The sequence below is a fragment of the Centroberyx gerrardi genome, chromosome 11 (assembly GCF_048128805.1).
Source record: "Centroberyx gerrardi isolate f3 chromosome 11, fCenGer3.hap1.cur.20231027, whole genome shotgun sequence".
In the NCBI taxonomy this organism is placed as follows: Eukaryota; Metazoa; Chordata; class Actinopteri; order Beryciformes; family Berycidae; genus Centroberyx; species Centroberyx gerrardi.
The window spans coordinates 17270141-17276809 of NC_136007.1; positions in this window are offsets into that span (position 1 = coordinate 17270141).

The window sequence follows — 6669 nt, forward strand, 5'->3', positions numbered from 1 at the left end:
CCATCCACAAACAAATAGACAAGTGCAGGTCAGGAGCCAGACATAAACCCTAATCTAGAGAGACGCTTTCTGGACCTAGTTGAGCTTGTTAGCTGGAGCTGGTGTGGCTCTGGCAGGAAAAGGACCTCAAGGATACTGTATACTAGAATTATAGACTGTTGGACTGGACTTGCCCTCAAGTGAGCCCCGATCACTGACTGTGAGCTTGTTGGTTGACTGGTAAACCAGATAATGCCCCGGTCCAGGGAGGGACCAAAAAAAGTCAAGCTATGAGTTTCAAAGGGAGCCATGGTTTTTTGTTTCTGTTTGTTTCTCTATTGCCAAGTCTCTGTTTATTTTTTTTTGTTTTTTTAAATAATACCCCCTGGCATTTACCAGCCAGGAGCTATATCTCTTGCCTTCATGTCTTTGATTACTGTTCCACCACAATGCTCTTATTACCAGCCCACTCCAGTTGTACTTCTCTGTTCCAAGGTCTCAAAGATAGTCTGTGAAAAATATTCTCAGAGATGCTCCCTCCTTTCTGTTCATGAAAACACATTGTTTTCTTGATTTGCTACTATTGTTATACTCACTTGAAAAAGGAAGCGATGTTTGTGCTGTTGGATGGTATAAGTCCTGGTTGCATCAGGGAAGTGATAGTTACTTCACACCACCATCACTGTAGAGGTTGCTTCAGTTTTCATATTAACAGAGGCTCTCAGAGATCGGATTTCAATAGATTTTTTTCAAAGTTAGATTTATTACAGCACTATCTAGCCTAACATCTGTATGAAGTGTGTTATCTATTCCAAAGTGGTAGTAATCACCATGATGTGGCTCAAATTACTGAGATGGTACTCTAGACTGAAATAAAATTACATTTTGTAAACAAATTTAGTCTGGATGTTTTACAGTTCTAGCTGGAGAATATCACTGACATGGTTGTTCCGGATGGGCTCAAATAATAAACACATTCGCGAGGCTTCAATCAATAATACTAATGCCATTGAATAATTCTGTAGAGACCACCTGCTGGGTTTTACTCCTACAGGTTGGACCTGCACTCAGTAGAGCTCATGTAATCACGTTGGCAGTATTTTGGTAGAATGAACACCCCTCTCTGTGCTCAATCTTGCCCCGGCTGCACAATAATGGAGAGCACAAATGGAGTGAGCTGTTGAGATCTGACACTCCACACTCTTTGCAGAGATTTCAAGGAGAAATGGTGCTCATCAGTGTTATCATTAGATCGTCATTAACATCAGACACTGACATTCACAGAAGGCCCACAGCCACACTGGCACGTGATTTTGCTGTGTGCTAAGCAGACCTGAAGATCAGTTTTCAGCCAACACATGGCTTTTCAAACAGGATTATGTGCTTCTGTTTTTTAAACTTTTAAAAACTTTAAAAAAGGGAGCCTACTTGACTGTTAGCAGGAGAACATTATGTTCTTTTTGTCTATTCATATTTTCTGTCTCTTTTTGTGGATTACTGCTGCCAAATCACTCTCTTCCTTTGTTGGACTCTGTGTTACACTGAGGGGGAAAATAAATATTTTGTATAAAGGATGTCTCTTTTCTATGTGATTAAAAGGGAGACGTGGAAGAAAATTGAAAGATGTTTCAATTTCTTTATAAGAAGGGTTTTGTTCCAAAACATTATTTAATCATTATAAAACAATATATATTTTAAACTCATCACTGAATAGTTCAAAAGTATGGGTATGGTATGATTCTATCCTCAAAATGTTAGAATTTGATAGGCAAAGGTCTTAAAACAGCTAATGGTTTTGGTTTTCTGTGAGTTTTGCTTCATATCTTGAAATATACTGTACTGTATGACAACTGTTTGTTAGTATCACTCTTCTACTTACAATTTCTTCTTTCTTCTTTTACAGGATACAGTGAAATCTTTGTACCTCTACACCTTTGCACCTCATAGCACAGATGAATTCCTGTAAATGAAATACTAGCAGCACCTTGCACTGGTGTAGGAGCATTGATTTCCTCTGCTATAGCCTCACAGGCAATATTTAGTCTTTCCCTCTGATAAATGCAGCCACACACCAACCCAGCTGTTAACACCATGACTCCCATAAACTCTACTTCTACCTCATTACATACCTAAACACAAATACCTGTTTTCACATCCGCTCTATCTCGCTTACTGGTGCATTCATAGTATGTTCTAAACATTTTCATACCCTGACATATAACTCATATTCGATTGTTTCATTTAGACAGCAAATCAAAGTGGGCCACACACAGAAACTCTGGCTGCTTTGAAAAATATTGGCAGAAGGTATTCGACTGGAAGCAAAAAAGAATAATAGCCTCGTAAATCGGACTGTGCTGTGCCGTTTTTAACCTTTTCACATCTGGTCCTAGAGGAGGCAATACCTCTCATCATTTAGACATTGCACCTATTGAATTCTGAAATATTAAAAATGTTGTTGGTTCAACTCAACCCAAAGCTAGTCTTGACAGTTCTACCCTCAGACAGGCCCGTCTTCAGCTGTATTGTCTGTCAAAAGTGTCATGGGAGGCTAAAAATCAACTGACAGCATTTATGAGTCACAGAAATACTTTTGGCAAATTCCACTTACTCTTTAAAGTCTCTCCACTGCACACTGACTACTCTTCCTCAAGTCACAAATTATTTTCTTTTAGCAGCAGAAATGTTCACTTTTAATCATTTGAGTCTCGAGTGCAGCTTTGATACTGCAGATGGTGCTAGTTTGATCAACCACCTCAAAGGTAGGTGGTACTGACACAGCACTTAAATGGTTCATCTCCCTCCACTCTGATTGAAGCTTCTCTGTTACATCGATCAAATCACTGTCATCATCTCATCTGTGCTAAAAACAGTTGTGTTCCCTCGGGGGTTGATTTTGGCTCCCATGCTTTTCTCTCTACACATGCTCCCACTCAGGAATGGAGGGAGCAGTGGATATACAGTATCCACTAGGTAAAACCTGACAAATGGGGTTGACTCTGACAAATGTTTTCCACACTTGCTTGCCCGAATAAAACATTTAATGGCGTGTGTTCTGATGCTGCATGGGGGAGGGCAGTTTGAGCTCAGGTAGACTGGGGACAAGCCTTTTCTGAGCCTCTGGGTGAGGTGCTGCTTGGATAGGAGCCACCCACAGATGGCTCACCATGACTCCCAAACAGCTGCTGGACATTTCAAGCCAGGGTGTCCTTCTGTCCCCTATGAGGTGAGACGAGAAAAAGCCATCAACGTAATAAACCACGGAACAGAAGGAAGCTCCAATATTCTTCATCGTCACTGATAACCAGGAATTGGGGTGGTGGATTGGAAAAACTCAAGGACTCAAGGGTTTGTAGCTCAATTAGACTCAAAGCCACTGGTAGCAAATAATTCAGAATCAGAAACATCAGACTTCTATGTTCTACAGATGATATTACCTTCCTGTTTCTATTCTATTTCTGACTTATTCTGTCTCCCTAAAAAGGTTTTGAATGCTAAGGATGAACAGTTCTAAGTTTGTGCTTGAAGTTAATATGTACTAAAACAAGATACAAGTTACAGGGAGAACAGGTGTGACTCATCTGATGCTATAAACCTACCTACCTAGCACAACTGATGTGTGTAACATAAAAACGATAGCACACGATAGTATGATCCAATGCTAAGACACTTCAGTTTGAGAAACATAAAACATAGAAGATAAGTTACATGTCGATTTTAATTCCTGCCGAGGTAAATTCACCAACGATGAATAACAGAGACTCTCTGCGCCATAGCGAAGATGCCAGAACCTTCACATAGATAGGATGAGTGTGTGTGACCGAGACGACGCTGACGTCCCTGCAGTGGGTGTCTCTTTCATTGATGACCTTGATAACGACAATGACGATGGTGACTGAGTTGCTGATGGTGCCCCGCTCCAGATCCGGATGTTTCACCCAAGTGCTTTATTCTGCGTATTTTCTCCATGTTCCTAATGAGGTTTTCGTGGGAGTTGTTACTTGTTGTCACTGGGGGTCTAAGGTTGATGGGTGTCGTTTTCATTTACTGTTTCATAATGTGGGCGTTGTGAAGCCCTTTGAGACTGTAACTGTGATTAAGAGCTATACAAATAGGCTACACTTGTATCTTGTGTGTGCCACTGCCCCGCCACTGCCTCTTTCAAAGGTTGGCAGTCTGGTGGGAAGGATAAGGATAACCAATGATAGATGTGAGCTGGAATGGGGTTCGGGTTAGTACCTCTGTCCCCTGCTCACCTCCACTCCCTTTTCGACTAGAGCATTTAGACGGCCCGCTCGCAGTCTTCTGCACCGCTTCATCTGCATCCCGTATCTTGATTTCACAGGAAGGACAGCTGCAAGTTTCTCTTTCTTCTGCTGTAGACATCCTCACTTGCACACTGTCAGTCATTTGAAGAAGTCTGAGGAATTGAATGTTGGGGTGCATGAGGTTGTATTTATATTTATGCATCTTGGATTTGAATAATGCCACACTGGGGCTTCTACCTAATTGGCTGAAGATGTGTATGGGGGGGGTGGGGGGTCTCTCTGGCTTTGCATGGCAGGATGAACCAATAATGAGGCTGTTGGGGTGAAGCCCAGGTGGGGTGCAACTTCTGCGGGAAACACATTTTTAGCTGATTAATAGAAACTTTATGGAATTCTCTGCTGGGAAAATGCACTGCTCAGAGCAATGCTACAGATATCTGTCAAAGAAATTATTCCTTGGAAAATGCTGGTGTTTTCTTTTTGCCATGAAATTGTTCTTCTTTCCTCTCTAAGCTAGTGTGTGTATGTTTGTGTGTGTGTGTGTGTGTGTGTGTGAGGGAGAGAGAGAGAGAGAGAGAGAGACAAACACTCAGACAGACAGAGAGAAAGCACTTAATAGCCAACTACTCGTATTCATCGTTTATTACTAATTCCTTTCTGGAAATGCAGGTATGTCATTTTGTTAAACCAAATAAAGCATAAGAGGAAGAAAATGGACAAACACACAGAGACATATGCATATCCCGGGGAAGCATACTCATTTGCGCGGGAGTGATGTTTTATCTCCCATTTTCCTCACCGAGCGCAGTGGAGAGGACAGACTAAGTGCCCCGGACCTCTCAGCCTTTTATAGGATTACAGGGTACAATATTAAATAGAGGCATGTGCAAAGGTTGGAGGGCTAGGGGGGAGAGTCAGACAGGGCCGAGGCAATGTCACTGTGTTTCTGATCTTTATTGGGAGTGACACAAACAGAGCTCCCTCCCACCGCACACACGCACACACACACACACACACATACATTTCCCTGTATTGATTCGTTGAGAAAAAGGGTGAGGTCAGCAGGCATATGTCTGAATTTCTTTCTCTCTGTCTCTTACACTCCATTTGTCTCTGTCTGATTCAATACTCTCCATCCCCCATCAGGGGGCCATGCTTCATCCATATATCTGTGACTCCCCTCCCCTGGCCCTCTCTCTCAGCCTGTGGTTTCTTTTTGTCTGTCTCTTTGCCCTTCGCTTGACATACATAAATCAATCAGTCAATCCAATTTCATTCACAGCAAAGCCCAATGGATTTGCTTCTGAGCCACTGTACCAGCCGCCGGTAAAGTAACAGTATCTACAGTCTGACTACATTCCAAATTATATATGATTATGACAGTGGATTTAATTTTGCTTTATTTTCACTTATAACAAAAAACAATGAGGGGTAAAAGAGGAATAGCAAAGCAGAAAGCGCACGTGCATAAAAGTAGCAAGCATTTCATATCTCACTGGGAAATGGGGTAAAGTTAACTGAATTCTTGACTTTTTGGAAATTAAAAATCTCCTCCATATCTCACTCAGTATAGACATGCTACACTTTATTTGAAATGCTATCTTGATTTGATTTTTTTCTCTCTTTGATCTTCACTGCTTCTAGTGCAATGTGAAATGAAACAAGTACAGATTCTGTACAATCTGACGGTGTAACTATATGTCCTTCTGGCGAGGACATATAGTTCTAGTTGTGTGAAAATTCATAGCTAAGGTGTGAGATTCATAATTAAGCTTAAATTTGCAGACACAACATGACATGACATTTGTAGGAAATTATTTACTCAAGTGCTGTTAACTGTGACAAAGTTTGATAGCGCACAGAGGAGTGAAGCTTCCTGACTGACCTGAATCAGCCTTTACTTTCACTCTCATACTGTAAATGCAACAGTTCAATATCTTCATTATCCCAAAGAGAAATTGGTTATGCAGTCAGGTAAACACAAGGGTAAAAATGACACGGAACAAACACTGTAGATAAAAACCGAACACATAAAAAACATATAATCTTATTGTGTATCTTGTTGGTTCTTGGCTGGAAACTTGAGTCTCCTGTGGTGCCAAAGAGCCGTCTTTGGATATAGCATCAACACACACACACACACACACACATTACAACTTGTTCATGATTTCTGGGGTCCTTCTATATTTTCAACGCCCCCCTTGATTTAGCACCAGCCCCTTTAACGTCAGGAAACACATTCGTTAAACGAGCCAGAGCATTAATCTTAACGCTTTGCCTCACAGATAGGGCTGATTGCTGATCAATACTTCCAGACTCAATCAATCAATGTCCCCCCACCCACCATCCTACAACCTTCCTGGTTGCTGCTTCAGTTGCAGCCGCCTCAGCTCAAGGGCTGAAGTGTCCTACCTCCATCATT